A 21,403-nucleotide genomic window follows, 5' to 3' on the forward strand; every position below is an offset into this window, starting at 1 on the left:
AATTTGCAGACCTTTGGTCACCGCATTTGCCACATAAAATACAATAAAATAAATGATCAAACCATGATGACTTGTATTCCAAAATAGTACCAATATGAGCCAGTGTGGCACACAAAAATACCCAAACCCTCACATACCATCATCTATGGAAACATAAAAAGTTCGAGGACCCAGAAAAAGACAACAGAAACCAATTTTTTGCAAATCTCTGAATTTTACGTGACTGCTAAGGCGATTTGGTATTGGCGTAATCCATACATTCACAGTCTAGCGAACGATGGCTCTCAAAACGACAAGTCCTCATTCCTCAGTGTCAGCGGGCTATATAAAAACTTTATGGTCCTTGGAAGAAAGGGAAGAAAAAAGTAATGGCAAAATGGAAAAATCGCCTGATCATGAAGAGGTTACAAAAGACTAGCCAGAGCGGCCATCTCCAGCTGTGTAATGGGGCAGCATGAACCCTGGCTCCGGTGAAGCCCACTATCTATAGTGCGAACTGGAGAACAGCATGTCGTGTACTGGCCACCGAGGGCACACAACGGGCAGTGCCAGCATCAGGGACACTCCGCGTCTGTGCGGTCACCGGGGGCTATAACGGGGACACAGGCATGACAGGAGGGCGTGGCTAACATGCAGATTACCGGGCCTGGGCGTTACCTCGGCGCCGCCGCCTCATACATAAGGAGCGTCCCGGGGAGGATTCCCAACAAGTGCACGATCGCGGTTACCTGCCTCCAGGGGGACGATCGCGGCCCCAGCAGCGTCCAGGTAAGGAGAACCTTGGATCACTTCCATGCTGGTACAGTTCTGTATGTCTGTAGGTTGATGGTGAGGCAGGTGACCGGTCATCTAGTGACTGTACCGGGCTAGGGAGCCGGTAAGGGTACTGCAGCCATCGGAACTTTCACTTAACCCCTTCACTGCTCAAGCAGCTGGTGACCAGGGGGCATAGACCCACCAGTAAGGGGTCAGGAACATCTTTCCTTCAGAACTTCTTACGTTCCAAGTCTTTGATCTCTAGTAATGAGTGTGGGAACATTCTACAAAGTAGAAGACAAATGGCCAAACTGGTGCAAAGTGGCTTTCTGTGACCCAGAATCTTAGGATCCTGCTAAGATTAGAGCCCGTGATCCCATCCCTGCAGATCCGGACTATCATCTTTGCACCCATCATCATCTCCTATAGTGTTCTTCATGAAATAATAGTGCAACTTTTCCTGCAGCTCTGTGTTTTACCATTCCTCTACTATTCCCCCTGGAAATGTCGGCTCCAACATAAATTCAGATGTGATTATCACTTGAAAACAGTGCAGGGAATCTGAAGGATGGGTTTACAGGACATGTGTCATTTTTAATGCTTTTTTTTTTACTATAACTGGCCAGAGTTCATGCACGCGTCAGAAATGCAATGTGTGAACAGACCACGGCCGCTATCACACTTTCCTATTTAAGCATCTCCATTATGCCCGCAGTGCCCGTGCCCCTCACTATACAGCTGGCGCGGTCTTGGCATCCCGTGATGACCCAGGTCTGGTTCAGTAGATCTACAGTAGGTCCGAGCGTTGCCGACAGAATTCAGACACTAAAACGCACCTGTATTGTAGATGTGAAATGGTCTGAAAAGGATAGAAACTGGGAATCCTGGTCACATATACCCCTGCAATGGTAAACCGTGTGTTAAATACATGGTATGCGGAGAAAATATCTATGTGTCTCATCAGTAAAAAAATGATAAAACTGCTGATAATCTGATTAATCTCAGTCCGTTTTTAAAAATTGGCATGTCAATGAGCCTTTGCATGCAGATTTGATGCGAATTTTGCCATAAATTCGTCTTAGATTTAACCTTATGAATTGCAAAACGTTTAATCCCTGATGAAATTCTGCCAAAAAAATGGAAAAATATTTAGAATTGAGAGTCCTCAGTGGTTGATACCTTTTAATGGCTAACTGAAAAGATGGTAACAAATGGCAAGCTTTCCACACTACTCAGACCTCTTATTCCTCTGCCAAATAAATGGCCACTTCAGGTTTCCGCTCCGAATATTATGTTTTACACATGAAATTTCATCATGCTTTCTTCATTCTGCCACTGCTTTCCATGCCAGTGTTTGGCCATACAGCTATGGAGTCCAGCACCTTTACGTGTTCAGTCTGACTTGTACCTATCTGAGAAATGTCTCAGATTTTACATTATTACCAATATTGAATACGTGTAAAAGCTCATCAGACGTCAGTTTTTCACATACAAGTTCTGTATTTTTTACTGATAGAACTTGCACCCATTATAGTCAATGGAGCTGTTCACATATCTGTGTAATTTTGATGACTGAGAGGTTTTCATCAAAATCAAAGAGACAATTTTGATCCAAGTAACGGATCAAAGTCAGAAGTGCAAGTATATGGGCGCGTGAAAAAATGGATGCATCCGTGTTTTTTGCCATGAACTGTTTGGAGATGCTTGAGAAACTTTTAACGAGTTTTTCATATCAGAAAAACGAGTTAAATGACACAAATTGATGACATTTTTGTGAACAAGAAAAAGTACTAATATTGAAATGAGCTTTAAAGGGAACCTGTCACCCCCAAAATCGAAGGTGAGCTAAGCCTACCAGTATCAGGGGCTTATCTACAGCATTATGTAATGCTGTAGATAAGCCCCTGATGTATCCTGAAAGATGAGATAAAGAGGTTAGATTATACTTACCTGGGTGGACGGTCCGATCCGATGTGTGTCGCGGTCCGGTCCAGGGCCTCCCATCTTCTTACGATGACGTCCTCTTCTTGTCTTCACGCTGCGGCTCCGGCGCAGGTGTACTTTGTCTGTCCTGTTGAGGGCAGAGCAAAGTACTGCTGTGCGCAGGTGTTGGGCCTCTCTGACCATTCCCGGCGCCTGCGCACTGCAGTATTTTGCTCTGCCTTCGACAGGGCAGACAAAGTACGCCTGCACCGGAGCCGCAGTGTGAAGACAAGAAGAGAACGTCATCGTAAGAAGATGGGAGGCCCCGGTCCAGGACAGTGATGCCCATCGGACCAGACCGCAGCGGGACCGCCCCTGGGTGAGTATAATTTAACCTTTATTTCTCATCTTTCAGGATACATCGGGGGCTTATCTACAGCATTACAGAATGCTGTAGATAAGCCCCTGATGCCGGTGGGCTTAGCTCACCTTCGATTTTTCGAGGTGACAGGTTCCCTTTAAATGGGCTGTCCACTACTAGGACAACCCCTTCTCAATCTGAGTGTTTATTCCCATTAATATAAAAACACCTATACTCACCACCAGTGCCGTCGCTGTTCCAGCAGTGTCACTAATTGCGTTCCCATGGCTCATGTGAGGTTGTGACGGCACATGAGCCCTACGCTTCGGACGGATAAGTAATCAAACAGAGGCGAGCATTACTTATACATCTGAAGGCAGGGACAGCAACGCCAGCACTGATTGGGTAAGCAAGTGCCGACACCGCTGGAACAGTGCCGGCATGGGAGCTGAGTATAAGTGTTTTTATTTTAACAGGTCCAAACATGAAGAATGAGAAGGGGTGTCCTAGTAGTGGACATTACCTTTAATGAACATGCATTATTCACTGTGAGGTCGGCGAGGTTATTAGAGTAAAATATTTGCGTTTGTTTCATGGTATTTTGTAATCATTATTAAAAATATGTTCAATTAATCAATATTTACCCACATAATAGTAATGTATGTTTTTGCTGGCCATAAGTATGATTCACGTCTTACACGTACCAGCACATTGACAGGTTTACGGTTTAGAATTATAGTAGTCGTGTTTATGGTGTAAACTTGTTTTCAGTGACTTCTGCATGAAATTAAGTGAATTAGGCCGATCTGCAATCATTTCTACGATATGAGTAGCACTGTTTCTAAGGCCTCATTCAAACTTCCATGTTTCACGTACATATTCTATAAGGGTACGTGCACATGTTGCGGATTCCATTGCGGATTTGTCCGCACGAGTTCTGCAAAATTTAGTGCAGATTTCACCTGCGTTTTTACACCTGCGGATTCCTATTAAGGAACAGGTGTAAAACGCTGCAGAATCGCACAAAGAATTGACATGCTGCAGAAAATAAGCCGCAGCAATTCTCGCTGAATTTTCCGCAGCATGTGCACAGCGGATTTGGTTTTCCAGAGGTTTACATGCTACTGTAAAACGCATGGAAAACAGCTGCAAATCTGCAGCTAAATCTGCACATACGTGTGCACATACCCTCAATGTTTTTCAAGAAAAACAAAGTCTATGAGCATTTCTACTTGTCTGTTTCTTTTGTGGACAATTAGTCTGCTCCCCCCCCCCCCCCCCCTTAAACGTGTCAAGCGATCCATGCTGCCAAAACCACGGGCAGCATGAATTTCAGCCAGCTTATAACATTCTCTGAAATTCATTGGCGTTTCAGATAAAATATACTTTGAAGGTCCGGCCAGTAAACATAGACAGAGAAAAGAATATTCCGGCATCACGTACGACCAGCTTCTCCCAGCGCCACAGTAGATGATTGAGAGGCCTCTCCCAATGTACATGCGAGGGAGAGACCTGTCAATCACATGCAGCGGTGCTAGGAAGAATGGGCCAATAGCACCACTTGCACACAATAAAGGACCGGTTTTATCAGTGTTTTGCATCAGAGTTTCATCTCATTAGTGTTTGGTCAGTGTTTCAGCTTTTACCATTAGGCCACATGCACATATTCAGTGTTTGGTGAGTTTTTTACCTCAGTATTTGTAAGCCAAAACCAGGAGTGGAACAATCAGAGGGAAAGTATAATAGAAACACGTCACCACTAGGGTTGAGCGACTTTTCTTTTTATAGGGTCGGGTTTCATGAAACTCGACTTTTTCAAAAGTCGGGTCGAGTGAAATCGGCCGATCCTATAGAAAAGTCGGGGTCGGGGTCGGCCGAAACACGAAACCCAATGCAGTGCATTGGGTTTCTAATGGTTCCCAGGGTCTGAAGGAGAGGAAACTCTCCTTCAGGCCCTGGGATCCATATTTATGTGTAAAATAAAGAATCAAAATAAAAAATATTGCTATACTTACCCTCGGACGCGCCCTGGTTCTAACCCGCAGCCTTCCTTCCTAAGAATCAGCGCCTGAAGGACCTTCGATGACGTCGCGGCTTGTGATTGGTCGCGTGACGCCCATGTGACCGCTCACGTGACCAATCACAAGCCGCGACGTCATCGAAGGCCTTTCAGGCGCTGATTCTTAGGAAGGAAGGCTGCCGGTGAGAACCAGGGCGTGTCCGAGGGTGAGTATATCAATATTTTTTTATTTTTATTCTTTATTTTACACTTAAATATGAATTCCGATACCGATTCCCGATATCTTAAACATATCGGGAATCGGTATCGGAATTCCGATCCCAGTTCAGAAGATCGCCGACCTCATGGCCGACCCCACACAGGGGTCGGGTCGGGTTTCATGAAACCCGACTTTGCCAAAAGTCGGCGACTTCTGAATCTGGCCGACCCGTTTCGCTCAACCCTAGTGAATAGGCTTTTCTTCACAGAAAGTGCATAACAGAGGACATGATCAGCAGTACAGCTAATAGAAAAGCAACATCAACGCGTTTCGGGTGTCAGCCGACCCTTAGGCAAACACTGTATCTCATGCTAAGGAGGCACAAATTTCCACTGGGAGCACTGACTGATCAGACCGTAATGACACAAACCCTAACTGATAACACTCAGGTGTATTTTTGTTTTTTTTAATAAATTTGAAGACTAACAAGAGGTTGCATTAGTGAACAACAAAAGTATTTGCCTAAACAGACATCTTAAGAGATATCACAGGTTCTCTTTGGCAAAATGCTGGGTATAATCTGTATTATTAAATGAACTTCAGAATTAGCTGTGTGTAAGTTATACTAGTATTAATATAGAGAATAGATTGTGCATCAACAGTTTGAATAAATGAACTAAGATCAGCCCACGTTATGTTGGGAGGAGAATCTTCTTGCCATAATAACAAATGCAGGTTTAGATGACCCTGAAGTACATGACATGCTGTACACTGATTTCCAATTCTATATCAGTTCCTGTTTCCAGTAACAATTTCATCCTTTAACTGTAGATAAGGAAAAAAGAATTCCAAACACTGTCTATACCCTGCACCAAGATTCCGGGTCAGAAAAACATTACATTCGAAGATACTAAGTTGGAATTTCTGACCTCTGTAGCATAATGCCTAATATGACTCTTCTATGTATCCAGTGTAACTAATCAGCAAAAATTCTAGGGCTATTTTCAGTTATTTTCATCTGTTACCATTATTTTATTGAATACGTCTACAGTGCTCTTTTGGCTAGGGTTACACGGTGACTTTGGCCTCGACGCAGATCGCACAGCCAAAGATCATTGTTACATTGCAGCTCTATACAAGTGAAATGCAACCCCTAGGGTACCGTATCCAAAACAATGAAGTCACAAAAAAATGTTATGTTGAGGTCGTGGTACCATTGGGGTCACAATGCGACCGCATTCACTTGCATTATTCTGTGGGGTAGCAGCAACACAGCGAACTTTGTCTGCGTGATCTATCTTGTGGCCAAAGTCGCCTTATCGCCTTATCCAACATTATGCAACAATTGGTTAAAAGATATAATAAGTATATTAAGACAGTGAAGAGTAATTGCCACCTTTCTACAGTTGATTTTTACTTTTATTCTTCCCTATTCTGGTTCCACGACATATCTTTTATAAGTTGGGTGCACCTTTTCAGAAATGATAGACAAGCTAAGGCAACTTTGCAGTTTACCTCTCTTAAATATCCCTCTCCTCTCTCAAGTGTGGAAGGATTTTTAATTCTATAGTTCACTGCTCATTTCCCAGGTTACCAGCCACCTCTAGAGTTTATCAGAAGTGACCAGTTTTCTTAGCAAGAAGTGTAGACTTGTAAGCTCCTCAAAATTTTTGCTTTAGAACTTGCAAGTGCTGCTCTGCAGCTGGATGGATGGCTGCCTCTATTAGAAGCATGCGTACAGTTTGGAGCAATGGCAGGAGAATGCCATGGGTCCAAGCTTTCAATTTTCACAGTGTCGCACTGCCCCCAGGAGGCAGGAGAGTAGTGCAAAAACGCTTTTAAATATGTAGGATCCCCCACTATTTTTGATAACCAGCCAATGTAAAGCAGACAGCTGCGGCTGATATTATTGGCTGGGAATGTCCATGGTTATTGGGCCCTTCCTTCCCAACCTAAAAATACCAGCCCGCAGCCACCCCAGATTTGGAGCATCACAAGCACCAATTCTTGCCCCTTGCGCTGCTCTTCCCGATTGCCCTGGTGCGTAGACAATTGGAGTAATGGAAGTTAGGGCATCAAGTTCACATTCAAAAATAAGGTGGACCCACATCATGTTTTTTTGTTTTACTATTTATTTATTAGGTAAAACCAGGCTAAAAACGTACTTTTTTTTTAATGTAGATTTTCCGCATCCCACAAGAAGGATTGACATGCTGCTGCTAGAATACCCGCACCGCAAGTGATTTTACACAGCACAAAAAAAGCACAGTGGGCATGGGATTTCTATAAATCCCATCCCATGTACTGTACAACGCAGCGTTTTGGATGCAGCTAACTCAATAACATCGGTCCTATCAGTTTTGACAGCATTAGGACCGAAAATGCAGTCCTGTGGACTTGGCCTAAGAATGTCACCCTTTGCTCAGTGAAGTTCGGTAACCATAATCCTCCAAGTGTTAATATGTAACATGCACAGGGGGTAAGGACTGCTTTACTGTGAAGGTTCCAGACATTCCTGGAATAACATGTAAGTCTTGTCACCTGATGACGATGGCTGCATTGTGATTTTCAGGACGGCAGAGTATAACTTGCTTTAAAAGGCTGTGAGGAATTGCATTGGCGGAAAGCATATTTGTATGTTTACATAGGTAATCCTAAAACTATAGCCTGGAGGAGAATTCTCGCACAACACATCGTATATACACTCTGTTCTACATAGATGCATTTCTATAGCGTTGGTTGCTTTTTTAAGCCACCCACTCACATGAAAATAAAAAAAAATGTCTTAAATGCCTCCATACTGTAATCAATTTCCTGGCAGATAGAATCAGTACATTTTTGTACCTGCTGAAACACATTTTCTGTTTCACAGTGTTACGCCGGTCACTGGTGGCACTGGAACATTCTTTATTGCAGGTGAGAACAGAGTGACATAAGAGTAGGATTCTGTATGGACAAGCTCCATGAGATGTTCCATGTATGGCGGTATCTGTAGCATTGCTGTCTACACTGGATGGTATAAGTGGAAAGGGTTATTCCCAATGTTAAAAGCTATCACTTATCTAAAAGGATAGTTTTGTCCCATGCCTGTCCCACTCCATATCAGTGGGGCAATTCATAGCCCTATTCTCAGGATCAGTGACCTCCCTGCAGGTGGATGACTACAGATCCTCAAGTTATCACCCAACCTTCAGATAGGACCAGGTTTGGACAGGCCCACAGTCGAACAGGAGAACCCTCCGGTGGGCCCCTTTGCAAGAATGGGCCACCACCCTCCTATATGAGAAGTACTTTGCACAATATATTTGAATCACTATGTACAAAGGCAGCATCTTATGTTTTTTTTTTTTTTAAGTACCGTATGTTATGTTTTAAATAAAGCTGCTGTTTTTGATACTTCTCAGTAGCTGGTTTTCACAAAACGTTATTGATATAGATCTTGTAGATTGTGAGCCCTCGCGGGCAGGGTCTTCTCTCCTCCTGTACCAGTTGTGACTTGTATTGTTCAAGATTATTGTACTTGTTTTATTATGTATACCCCTCCTCACATGTAAAGCGCCATGGAATAAATGGCGCTATAATAATAAATAATAATAATAATAATTGATATAGTCAAGAGTGGATTACATGCGTTTTTTATGCGCTTCCACAGCTGAAACCCATTACAAATGCTAATGCATTATTTTACCTGTGGATCTTACACACATAATACAAGTCAGGGGAAAATCTGCACAGAAAACTCAGCGTACCTGCAAGAGATATTGATATGTTACAGATCTGAAAAACTCACCGTCAGTTTACGCAGCATAAAAAAGCACAGTGGGCATGAGATGCCTATAAATTCCATCCACTTTGGTGGAACTGTAAGACGTTGCAGCTTTTGTGCAGTGAAAGCATGCAGTATCAAAAGCTCATGGGACTGTAGCCTTACAGAGATCTCTTTCACAGTGCAAATAATGTCTCATATATGAGGGGGTAGGGCCGCCATCAGGGCATTACTGCCCTTATTGCTGTATGGGGCCCAGTGAGCAGCAGTACAGGGGGGCCCAACGAGCCCCGCTCTTGTGCTTCTGCTTACCGGGCCCCATCGTGCACTAAAGTACTGTGGCGCACACGTCAGCGCTGGGGCCTGGGAGCATTTTCGGAGCTCCATGGTCGTCTAACCTTGACGGCTGCACAGCTCCTGCTCTCATCCCTCCCTGGACTTCTGGTCAGGTGATGGCGCGTATGAGCTGACATGTACGAGGACACCAGAAGTAGAGCTGCGCCTGCTGGGGATCGCCTGTGAGGTAAGTGTGACAAACTTTTTTTCTTTTCTTTATAAAATTAATTAAATGGGGGAGGGAGACTTCAACTTCTGTTAGTGACTGCAATGATGAATTTGTGGGGAGGAGGACTGCACATGTTGAAGTTGTGGGGACGAGGACTGCAAATGATGAAGTGAGTGGTGGAGGGGGACGACACATGATGAAGTGAGTGGAAGGAGGGGGACTGCACATGATGAAGTGAGTGAGGGAGACTGCAAATAATGATGTGAGGAGGACTGCAAACGATGAAGTGAGTGGGGAAGGGGGACTGCATATGATGAATTGAAGGTGGGAAGAGAGCAAATAATGATGAATTTTGAGGGTGGGGGAAGTAAATGATGGATTGAGACTGGTGGATGGGGACAGTTAATGATGAATTGAGGGTGAGGGGCAAAAAATGATGATGAATTGGGGTGGGGGCAGCAAATAATGATAAGGTTTAGGGAGAGTAAATGATGTATTGAATGTGGGAGAGAGAAGTTGATAATAGATAGAGGGAGGCGATGGGAGAGAGAAGATATGACATAATGAATTGGGGCAGAAGAGGCGTGTAAATATAATGAATCAGGGGAGCGGGACATACATAGTAGGGGCCGTTGAGGATCCAGTGACTAGTATTAAATTGGGGGAAAGAGTACAGGGGCTAATTAATTTCTATATTTATTAGGTGGGGAAAGTGGCTATTTATAGTTAGTGGGGGCACAGTGGTAATGTATAATTTATATTTGGAATGGTGGTTGTATAGTAACTAATTATATATTAATGCTGGGTGCACGTCTATATTCAGCTGCACAGTGTAGAAGTAAGGGAAAAAGTGGCTGGAAGAAGTGATGGCGGTCTGCACTAGATGAAGAAGAAAAGATAAATGAAGGACTTCAACTAGTGAGTCAGTGTTACCTGCACACTGACACTGTATACTATATACAGAGCTCCTGTGTATATGGTCACTGGTGATCACTGTATTACCTGTAAACTGACACCATATACAGAACTCCTGGGTATAATGTCACTGGTGATCACTGTATTACCTGTACACTAACACTATATACCGAGCTGCTGTGTATTATGGCGCTTACTATTGTTTTTTGTTTTTTTATTGATGATCAGTATTGTAGTATTCGGTCACTATGTGGTGGTACTGTAATATGTGGTCTGGTCATGGTATGGCGGTATTTGTCCCTTGTATGTGGTATTATTCGGTCACTATGAAAAAAATGTATGTGACTAATTCCCTTAAAGAAAAAAATACATACCTAAAAAGAGTATTGGATATTTTAACAAATGTTTAATAGTTTTAGAGTAGAGTAGTTCACGGCCAAAAGAGTCTACCTTGTCATGGTGGCAGTTAAAAAAATCTTTTGGCCAAAACAAAAGCTGGTAAGGATGTGGTGCAGAGGTTCGAGAGGTGGAGGCAGAGCTCGGGTGGAGCCTGGGAGGAGTCTCAAGGGGGCCCCCAAAATTTATTTCGTATGGGGCCCTGAAATTCCTAGTGGCAGCCCTGTGAGGGGGACCCACTACTGGTTCACCACCAATCACTGGAATTTGACTGTCCCTGTCATCCTTATAGCTCCAGAATAGTGTGACTTGGCTTTGTACTCATAATATTATGTGTTGGATAAATGTCTTGCGCGCACATTCATTGGTATCTACTGTGCTGTCCTACTACATACTCTTTGAACCTTTGAAGAAAGCATTCTTGTTATTACAATCCTGGAAATTAATAAAAAAAATTGGCTTCTTATTTGGATGGACTATTTGAGATTGTTGAACTTTTCTGGGGATATTTTATATATTTCTGGCAAAACACAAATCAAGCTATTGCATGTTCAGGAAATCCGTGATACAGTTCAGTCATTTCTCAAGAAATGAACCTGTTTGTTTTGTCCTTCCTTGAACAGGTGCTTTGATCAACCAGTTCTGTGATGTGAAAGTGCATGCCATAGAAAGCAAGAATTTAGCTCTTTGAGAACCATTCCTAACTTCAATTTCAGTATTGCTGGTTTCATGTTTTATTCTGGACTACTGCTGGTTTAGACTCTTGTTACTTAAAGGGATTGTCCATTAAATGTTACATATCGCCTATCTGCAGGACAGATGATAAATGTATGACGGCTGAAATACCCACCCATGATTCCAAAAAAAGGGGGCCTAAAGCCTGTGTGAATGTGCATTAATGAGCATGTGCGAAAATTGCTCCGTTAACTGTCTATTAAAGAGGTTGTCCACTACTAGGACTACCCCTTCTTAAACTAAATGTTCGGCCTCGATTAAAAAAACAAATCTATACTCACCTCCAGTGCTGGCACCATTCCATCGGTGTTGGTGTTCCCAGTTCTGGGGCTGTGATGTGGTGGAATGACACGTGGTGTCCATTGCCCAATCAGCGCTGGCATCACTGTCCCCACCTCCTGTATATATGAACATGAATTTGGAGCGCCCCCAGACACAGGGCCGCGGGTTACTCGGTACCGGTCCTCTCTATCTCAGTTCTAGGGTTGTCACGGTGGCTCGACCCAGTCCGTGACCCTGCTAAGGGGCGTCCAATGAAAGGGTGATGAAAGTCGGCCAAGGTTTTGTGACGCCACCTGTGGTATTCGGTCAGGGTGACCGACGCTGCTTGGGGTCCACTGGGGTGGTGTTATGGCAGCTAGATAGTATACCTTCCCACAGGTGAAGTGCTTCCCCAGGGCTTCCCAGTAGTGTAGGTGGTGATGATGTGAGGTGCAGTTAATAACGAGGACACAGGGTTGCAGTCTCTTTTCCTTTTACTGAAGGCTTTGGGATCCGCAATCCAGAACACTGCTAACTGGGCTGTCTGAGACCGGCCGATCCGAAGGCACATCCAGACTTCCCTTTGCAGGTGGAAATCAGTGCCTACCAACTAGCGCCTGTGTGTTGTAGTTCTTCCCTGCTGAGCATTCGGGATAGTCCTCACAACTTTTGTATTCGTTCTTTCTCTCTCTCTCTCCGTCCCCCAAGTTTATCTGGATAGGACGCACCCGTTTGACGGGAAGGCTCGGAGCTATTCTGGGACCCTAGAGACGCCCCTCTCCACGCTTGCCCCCTATGTCTTCTTAGGTGATGTATGGTAGACAGCCAACCTATAATCAACTGTCCTGCCGCTGTTTGAAGTAATGCTTGGAGTCAGTTACTTCCTCGGCGATGTTGCCGATCTCGGGGCACGACTCCTACTGGCTCTCCTTTGTGCTGTGATTTCGTTTCTCACTTCTCCACAATATCCTTCGCTTCGTGTCCTTTCTTAGGATGCCGCCGCAAGGTAGTGCAGGCGCGGCTCTGTCACGTTCTATCCTTCTGCTAGGTACCTGCCAGGAACCCACCCCTGACAGGTCCTCTCTGGAGCTCTCCCAGGCTGCGTTCTCTCTAACTTCTTATCCAACCCCCAGTTTTACCAATGTGAGGAGTGGCCTAATACATAGTGCCTTTTGCTCCCCCTGGTGGCCGGAGTGTGAAGTGTAATGTGTGACTGTGATACCTGGTCAGGTGAACTCCTTTAGTGCAATCAGACATAACATCACTCCCCTTAGTGGCAGAGCGACATTACTGCAACGACCAGGACTCTGGGTCGCTGCAAATTTCTCTTGCGGAAACTGTCTGGAAAGATGCACCTCATGTCTGTCTCCGCAGGTAAGCCACAGGAGTCTGTAGACGAATAGTGGAAATTGTATTTCTTGAAATCCAGTTCACTGTGCTATAATAGCTTGATGCTGCGGGTTGGACACTGCATACAGGTCCTTCTCAAAAAATTAGCATATAGTGTTAAATTTCATTATTTACCATAATGTAATGATTACAATTAAACTTTCATATATTATAGATTCATTATCCACCAACTGAAATTTGTCAGGTCTTTTATTGTTTTAATACTGATGATTTTGGCATACAACTCCTGATAACCCAAAAAACCTGTCTCAATAAATTAGCATATCAAGAAAAGGTTCTCTAAACGACCTATTACCCTAATCTTCTGAATCAACTAATTAACTCTAAACACATGCAAAAGATACCTGAGGCTTTTATAAACTCCCTGCCTGGTTCATTACTCAAAACCCCCATCATGGGTAAGACTAGCGACCTGACAGATGTCAAGAAGGCCATCATTGACACCCTCAAGCAAGAGGGTAAGACCCAGAAAGAAATTTCTCAACAAATAGGCTGTTCCCAGAGTGCTGTATCAAGGCACCTCAATGGTAAGTCTGTTGGAAGGAAACAATGTGGCAGAAAATGCTGTACAATGAGAAGAGGAGACCGGACCCTGAGGAAGATTGTGGAGAAGGACCGATTCCAGACCTTGGGGAACCTGAGGAAGCAGTGGACTGAGTCTGGTGTGGAAACATCCAGAGCCACCGTGCACAGGTAAAGCCACTTTTGAACCATAAACAGCGGCAGAGGCGCCTGACCTGGGCTACAGAGAAGCAGCACTGGACTGTTGCTAAGTGGTCCCAAGTACTTTTTTCTGATGAAAGCAAATTTTGCATGTCATTCGGAAATCAAGGTGCCAGAGTCTGGAGGAAGACTGGGGAGAAGGAAATGCCAAAATGCCTGAAGTCCAGTGTCAAGTACCCACAGTCTGTGATGGTGTGGGGTGCCATGTCAGCTACTGGTGTTGGTCCACTGTGTTTCATCAAGGGCAGGGTCAATGCAGCTAGCTATCAGGAGATTTTGGAGCACTTCATGCTTCCATCGGCTGAAATGCTTTATGGAGATGAAGATTTCATTTTTCAGCATGACCTGGCACCTGCTCACAGTGCCAAAACCACTGGTAAATGGTTTACTGACCATGGTATTACTGTGCTCAATTGGCCTGCCAACTCTCCTGACCTGAACCCCATAGAGAATCTGTGGGATATTGTGAAGAGAAAGTTGAGAGACGCAAGACCCAACACTCTGGATGAGCTTAAGGCCGCTATTGAAGCATCCTGGGCCTCCATAACATCTCAGCAGTGTCACAGGCTGATTGCCTCCATGCCACGCCGCATTGAAGCAGTCATTTCTGCCAAAGGATTCCCGACCAAGTATTGAGTGCATAACTGAACATTATTATTTGTTGGTTTTTTTTGTTTGTTATTAAAAAACACTTTTATTTGATTGGATGGGTGAAATATGCTAATTTATTGAGACAGGTTTTTTGGGTTATCAGGAGTTGTATGTCAAAATCATCAGTATTAAAACAATAAAAGACCTGACAAATTTCAGTTGGTGGATAATGAATCTATAATATATGAAAGTTTAATTGTAATCATTACATTATGGTAAATAATGAAATTTAACACTATATGCTAATTTTTTTAGAAGGATCTGTAAGTACAGTGTCCAACCCACAGTGTTTACTGATTGTGTGCACATAGATTGTTAGGGTATCAACTTTAATGGCAGAGTCTTCTCCGCAGTACGGATGATAATAGGACATGCTCTGAGTCTCATGCATCGGAGACACAGGTCTGTTTTTAAAACTGATACATGTACATTTGGATCAATGAAACTCTATGGGTCAGTGTGCTGTCTGAGAAAAAAAGGGAGCACTAGGACGTATCACACAGATGAGTATTTTACCTCAGTATTTATAAGCCAAAACCAGGAGTGGAACAATCAGAGAAAAAGTATAATACTTCCCTCAAAAATTATGGAATCACCGGCCTTGGAGGCATTGTTCATTCAGTTGTTTCATTTTGTAGAAAAAAAGCGGATTACAGACATGGCACAAAACTAAAGTCATTTCAAATGGCAACTTTCTGGCTTTAAGAAACACTAAAATAAATCAAGAACAAAAAATGTGGTAGTCATTAATGGTTACTTTTTTTTTAACCAAGCATAGGGGAAAAATTATAGAGTCACTCAATTCTGAGGGAAAAATTATGGAATCGTGAAAGACAAACAAGCAAACACTCCAAAACATCACTAGTATTTTGTTGCATCACCTCTGGCTTTTATAACAGCTTGCAGTCTCTGAGGCATCGACTTAATGAGTGTCAGACAGTACTCTTCATTAGGGTTGAGCGAAACTGGTCGTTCATTTTCAAAAGTCGCCGACTTTTGGCAAAGTCGGGTTTCATGAAACCCGATCCGACCCCTGTGCGGGGTCGGCCATGCGGTACGCGACTTTCGCGCCAAAGTCGCGTTTCAATGATGCGAAAAGCGCCATTTCTCAGCCAATGAAGGTAAACGCAGAGTGTGGGCAGCGTGATGACATAGGTCCTGGTCCCCACCATCTTAGAGAAGGGCATTGCAGTGATTGGCTTGCTGTCTGCGGCGTCACAGGGGCTATAAAGGGGCGTTCCCGCCGACCGCCATGTTACTGCTGCTGATCTGAGCTTAGGGAGAGGTTGCTGCCGCTTCGTCAGAAGCAGGGATAGCGTTAGGCAGGGTCCATTAACCACCAAACCGCTTGTGCTGTAGCGATTTCCACTGCCCAACACCACCTTCGGTGTGCAGGGACAGTGGAAGATACATTTTTTTTTTTTCCCCCTCAGCGCTGTAGCTCATTGGGCTGCCCTAGAAGGCTCCCTGATAGCTGCATTGCTGTGTGTACGCCGCTGTGCAAACCAACTGCTTTTTTCAAAGCACAAATCCTCTTGTTCCTTCCTTTCTGCACAGCTATCTTTTTGGTTTGTCCACACTTTTTATTTAATTTGTGCATCTTTCCACTCCTTATTGCTGCCTGCCATACCTGGCTGAGATTACTGCAGGGAGATAGTAATTGAAGGACACTCCCTGTTTTTTTTTTTTTTTTTTTTGTGGGAGATTAAGATTGACATTTCTGCTAGAGTGCCATCCCTGTCTGTGTCATCTCGCACTCAGTGGGCCATAGAAAGCCTATTTATTTTTTTGCTTGATTTGGGTTATAAAATGTACCTGAAAAAATCACTACATCAATCAGTGGGAGAAAAATATTGGCCTCAGGGCTTGTGTGCCACTCTTGACTCCTGTGTGTGCCATCTCTCAGTCAGTGGGCCATAGAAAGCCTATTTATTTTTTTGCTTGATTTTGGTTCTAAAATCTACCTGAAAAAATCACTACATCAATCAGTGGGAGAAAAATATTGGCCTCAGGGCTTGTGTGCCACTCCTGACTCCTGTGTGCATCATCACTCACTCAGTGGGCCATAGAAAGCCCATTTTTTTTTTTTTTTTGCTTTATTTGGGTTCTAAATTCTACCTGAAAAAATCAATAAATCAATCAGTGGGAGATTAATATTGGCCTTTGGGCTTGTGTGCCAGTCCTAAGCGTGCCATCTCTCTCTCTCAGATAGTGGGCCATAGAAAGCCTATTTATTTTTTATTTTTTTTATTGGGTTTATAAATTTTCCCTGGAAAAAAAAAAAAAAAGTGGGAGATTAATATTGGCCTCTGGGCTTGTGTGCCAGTCCTGAGCGTGCCATCTCTCTCACAAATAGTGGGCCATAGAAAGCCTATTTATTTATTTTTTTTTTGGTTTTATAAATTCTCCCTTAAAAAAAAAAAGGGAGATTAATATTGGCCTTTGGGCTTGTGTGCCAGTCCTAAGCGTGCCATCTCTCTCTGTCTCTCAGATAGTGGGCCATAGAAAGCCTATTTATTATTTTTTTTTATTGGGTTTATAAATTTTCCCTGGAACAAAAAAAAAAAAGTGGGAGATAAATATTGGCCTCTGGGCTTGTGTGCCACTCCTGACTCCTGTGTGCGTCATCTCTCACTCAGTGGGCCATAGAAAGCCTTTTTTTGTTTTATTTGTTTTCTAAATTCTCCCTGAAAAAATCATTTTATTCTATTTTTTTTTTCCTAAAGTCTCCCTGAAAAACAAAAAAAACAAAACAAAAAACAAATCAGTGGGAGATTAATATTGCCCTTTCTGCTTGTGTGCCAGTCTTGACTCCTGGGTGTGCCATCTCTCTCTCTCTCTCCAATTGTGGGCCATAGAAAGCCTATTATTTTTTTAGCTTGATTTGGGTTCCAAAATCTACCTGAAAAAATCACTACATCAATCAGTGGGAGATAAATATTGGCCTCTGGGCTTGTGTGCCACTCCTGACTCCTGTGTGCGTCATCTCTCACTCAGTGGACCATAGAAAGCCTTTTTTTTGTTTTATTTGTTTTCTAAATTCTCCCTGAAAAAATCATTTTATTTTCTTTGGTTTCTAAATTCTTCCTGAAAAAATCATTTTATTCTATTTTTTTTTCCTAAAGTCTCCCTGAAAAACAAAAACAAAAAACAAATCAGTGGGAGATTAATATTGCCCTTTCTGCTTGTGTGCCAGTCTTGACTCCTGGGTGTGCCATCTCTCTCTCTCCAATTGTGGGCCATAGAAAGCCTATTATTTTTTTTAGCTTGATTTGGGTTCCAAAATCTACCTGAAAAAATCACTACATCAATCAGTGGGAGATAAATATTGGCCTCTGGGCTTGTGTGCCACTCCTGACTCCTGTGTGCGTCATCTCTCACTCAGTGGGCCATAGAAAGCCTTTTTTTGTTTTATTTGTTTTATAAATTCTTCCTGAAAAAATCATTTTATTTTATTTGGTTTCTAAATTCTTCCTGAAAAAATCATTTTATTCTATTATTTTTTTTCCTAAAGTCTCCCTTAAAAAAAAAAAAAAATCAAATCAGTGGGAGATTAATATTTACATTTGTGCTTCAGTGACAGTCCTGCGTGTGTGGCATCTCTCTCATTTGTTGCCACCAACAACAGAGTGTGTAACATTGTGCCTGATTTTCGTTGTGGTCTCACTCACCTGTAAAGGGGTAGCTAAATCAAACTGAAGTTATAGCTCACCGTGTAATTTGTGTGACAGCAACAAATACCGTTAGTTTGTTTACGTTTTTAAAACAATGAGGAAGTATGGTGGAAGAGGTCGTGGCCGGGGGCGTTCATTGTCAGCTGGTAATGAGGGTAGTGGTAGTGGTGGAGCATCAGCTGGTCGTGGGAAAAAAAATATTGCACCTAAGTCTGGAGCTGTGGAGCCAGGTTCGTCGTCTGGCTACACAAGGCCTCGAACGCTCCCTTTTCTGGGAGTAGGAAAACCGCTTTTAAAGCCGGAGCAGCAAGAGCAAGTTTTGGCTTATCTTGCTGACTCAGTCTCTAGCTCTTTTGCCTCCTCTCGTGAAACTGGTAAATGTCAAAGCAGCGCGTCGTTAGTGGATGTTCACGGTCAGGGACAAGTCGCTTCCTTGTCCTCTTCAGCAAAAACAACAACAGAGAAGAATGCAGCAGGCGACACAACGGGTTACTCCATGGAGCTCTTTACACATACCGTCCCTGGCTTAGAAAGTGAAGCAGTTAACAGTCCATGCCCATTACAAGTTGAATCTGACATGGAGTGCACTGATGCACAGCCACAGCCAGACTACTATGCTGGTCCTTTGACTCAGACCACAACATTGCCCTCGCAGGGTGCTGATCAAGAATCAGACCCTGATGAGACTATGTTGCCCCATCACGAACGCTATACCACCGACCGACACGGTGACACAGACGAAGTTGCACACGAGCTACAAGAAGAGGTAATAGATGACCCAGTTCTTGACCCCGATTGGCAGCCATTGGGGGAACAGGGTGCAGGCGGCAGCAGTTCTGAAGCGGAGGAGGAGGGGCCGCAGCAGGCATCAACATCGCAACAGGTTCCATCTGCCGGGCCCGTATCTTGCCCAAAACGCGTGGCAAAGCCAAAACCTGTTGGAAGACAGCGTGGCCATCCGGTTAAAGCTCAGTCTGCAATGCCTGAAAAGGTATCCGATGCTAGAAAGAGTGCAGTCTGGCATTTTTTTAAACAACATCCAATTGATCAGCGCAAAGTCATCTGTCAAAAATGTTCAACTACCTTAAGCAGAGGATAGAATCTGAAAAGTCTCAATACAAGTTGCATGTATAGACATTTAACCACCATGCATTTGCAAGCCTGTACTAACTACCAAACGTCCCTTAAGGTTGTAGCACCCTCGGCCAATGAAGCTAGTCAGCAACGCAACATCCCTTCCGGCAGTGTAGGGCCACCATTTTCCGCACCACCTGCAGTATATTTGCAGGTTTCTTTGCCAGGCCAAAGCAGTCAGGGTCACGGAATCACCAGTTTCGTAGTAGGAAACACTGCATCTAGGGCACCGGTGGCAACAATACCATCTCCCACCGTCTCTCAGTCTGCCATGTCCACCGGCACCCCCGCTAGTTCCACGATCTCCAGCTCTCCAGTCCAGCTCACCCTACATGAGACTATGGTTAGAAAAAGGAAGTACTTAGCCTCGCATCCGCGTACACAGGGTTTGAACGCACACATAGCTAGACTAATCTCGTTAGAGATGATGCCCTACCGGTTAGTTGAAAGCGAAGCTTTCAAAGCCCTGATGGACTACGCTGTACCACGCTACGAGCTACCCAGTCGACACTTTTTTTCCAGAAAAGCCATCCCAGCTCTCCACCAGCATGTTAAAGAGCGCATCGTCCATGCACTCAGGCAATCTGTGAGCACAAAGGTGCACCTGACAACAGATGCATGGACCAGTAGGCATGGCCAGGGACGTTACGTGTCCATCACGGCACACTGGGTAAATGTGGTGGATGCAGGGTCCACAGGGGACAGCAAGTTTGGGACAGTTCTGCCTAGCCCACGGTCTAGGAAACAATTGGCTGTAGCCGTTCACACCCCCTCCTACTCCTCTTCGTCCTCCTGCAGAAGCGAGAGCTCATCCACAGACCGCAGTCGCACAACCACTCCATCCGCAGCTGCCACTGTTGCACACCAGGTCTCCCATTATGGGGCAGCTACTGGCAAACGTCAGCAGGCTGTATTGGCTATGAAGTGTTTGGGCGACAACAGACACACCGCGGAAGTTCTGTCCGAGTTCTTGCAGAAAGAAACGCAGTCATGGCTGGGCACTGTAGATCTTGAGGCAGGCAAGGTAGTGAGTGATAACGGAAGGAATTTCATGGCTGCCATCTCCTTTTCCCAACTGAAACACATTCCTTGCCTGGCTCACACCTTAAACCTGGTGGTGCAGTGCTTCCTGAAAAGTTATCCGGGGTTATCCGACCTGCTCCTCAAAGTGCGTGGACTTTGTTCACATATCCGCCGTTCGCCCGTACACTCCAGCCGTATGCAGACCTATCAGCGTTCTTTGAACCTTCCCCAGCATCGCCTAATCATAGACGTTGCAACAAGGTGGAACTCAACACTGCACATGCTTCAGAGACTGTGTGAACAGAGGCGGGCTGTTATGTTTTTGTGGGAGGATACACATACACGGGCAGGCAGTAGGATGGCAGACATGGAGTTGTCAGGTGTGCAGTGGTCGAAGATTCAAGACATGTGTCAAGTCCTTCAGTGTTTTGAGGAATGCACACGGCTGGTTAGTGCAGACAACGCCATAATAAGCATGAGCATCCCCCTAATGCGTCTGCTGATGCAAAGTTTGACGCACATAAAGGATCAGGCGTCTGCAGCTGAGGAAGAGGAAAGCCTTGATGACAGTCAGCCATTGTCTGGCCAGGGCAGTGTACAGGACGAGGTAGCGGGCGAAGAGGAGGAGGAGGACGAGGAGGATGATGGGGATGATTATATTTTTAATGAGGAAGCTTTTCCGGGGCCACTGGAAATTGGTGGCGCGGCAAGGCCGGGTTCTGGTTTTTTGAGGGACACAAGTGACGTGGATTTGCCTGAAACTGCCCCTCAACCAAGCACAACCGCAGATTTGAGAACTGGAACTTTGGCCCACATGGCGGATTATGCCTTACGTATCCTCAAAAGGGACACACGCATAACTAAAATGATGAATGATGACGATTACTGGTTGGCCTGCCTCCTTGATCCTCGCTATAAAGGCAAATTGCAAAATATAATGCCACATGAGAA

The 21,403-nt window shown here is 44.3% G+C and overlaps 1 protein-coding gene across 1 annotated transcript in view; it reads left to right on the forward strand.

Moving 5' to 3' along the window:
- The first annotated feature begins 651 nt into the window (after window positions 1-651).
- The window catches only part of TINAGL1 (tubulointerstitial nephritis antigen like 1), a 72,962-nt gene continuing 52,210 nt past the window's right edge, over window positions 652-21,403 (forward strand). Inside the window, exon 1 of the mRNA XM_069756990.1 lies at window positions 652-768. The gene's annotated coding sequence lies outside the window, so the exon portion shown is untranslated. The remainder of the gene's footprint in view (window positions 769-21,403) is intronic.

The sequence above is a fragment of the Ranitomeya imitator genome, chromosome 3 (genome assembly GCF_032444005.1).
Source record: "Ranitomeya imitator isolate aRanImi1 chromosome 3, aRanImi1.pri, whole genome shotgun sequence".
Classification (NCBI taxonomy): domain Eukaryota; kingdom Metazoa; phylum Chordata; class Amphibia; order Anura; family Dendrobatidae; genus Ranitomeya; species Ranitomeya imitator.